The 937-nt window shown below is 48.1% G+C and overlaps 1 pseudogene; it reads left to right on the top strand.

Moving 5' to 3' along the window:
* The first annotated feature begins 354 nt into the window (after positions 1-354).
* On the top strand, positions 355-820 carry LOC102245575 (annotated as a pseudogene).
* The last annotated feature ends 117 nt before the right edge of the window (positions 821-937 follow it).

Genomic DNA, 937 nt, shown 5'->3' with positions numbered 1-937 from the left:
GTCAGCAGAGAGAATAGGTCAAGTACACTCTATACCTCCGCAGAAGGGAGAAAGGGGAAGAGACTAGGTGCCTAATGTAACACCCATGACCTCTGCCTTCTCCTTTTCCAGATGGCCTTATATTTTCCCCTTCGGGCAGGAGGAAGTTGAACCAGTTTGGGGGGAGCACAGTCACTTTGGTACACACCTGACAAGCTGTCATTGAGTGTGGACTTGGATAATGCATGAGTGGATAGTCATGACCAAAGGAAAGTTGAACTTGTGGTCCAATGTTTCAAGTTATTTCCCCATGTAAACATTTTATACATGCTGCCTCCACAACTTGATCTTTGAAAGGTCAAGCTCTTCCTTTTTATGAAGATGGCGCCAAAAGCTAAGAAGAAAGCCCCTGCCCCTCCCAAAGCCAAAGCCAAAGCAAAGGCTTTGAAGGCAAAGAAAGCAGTGTTGAAAGGCGTCCACAGCCACACAAAAAAGAAGATCTGCACGTCACCCACCTTCCAACGGCCACAGACACTAAGGCTCCAGAGGCAGCCTAAATATCCTCGGAAGAGCGCACCCAGGAGAAACAAGCTTGACCGCTATGCCATCATCAAATTCCCCCACTACCGAGTCAACCATGAAGAAGACAGAAGACAACAATACACTGGTGTTCATTGTGAATGTCAAGGCCAACCAGCACCAGATCGAACAGGCTGTGAAGAAGCTCTATGACATTGATGTGGCCAAGGTCAACACCCTGATCAGGCCTGATGGAGAGAAGAAGGCATATGTTCGACTGGCACCTGACTATGATGCTTTGGCTACAAAGTTTCAATTATAGAAGATAAATAAATCCCAGAAAAAAGAAAAAAAGGAAAGGCTGGGAGCTTGGGTCACTGGGGGGTGTGGCCAGCCTGAAAACAGCCATCAGCCCCTCACCCAGGCTGGCCAGGCACCC

The sequence above is a fragment of the Myotis brandtii genome, unplaced genomic scaffold, assembly GCF_000412655.1.
Source record: "Myotis brandtii unplaced genomic scaffold, ASM41265v1 scaffold581, whole genome shotgun sequence".
Taxonomy (NCBI): domain Eukaryota; kingdom Metazoa; phylum Chordata; class Mammalia; order Chiroptera; family Vespertilionidae; genus Myotis; species Myotis brandtii.
This window is presented reverse-complemented; position numbering and strand designations above follow the sequence as displayed.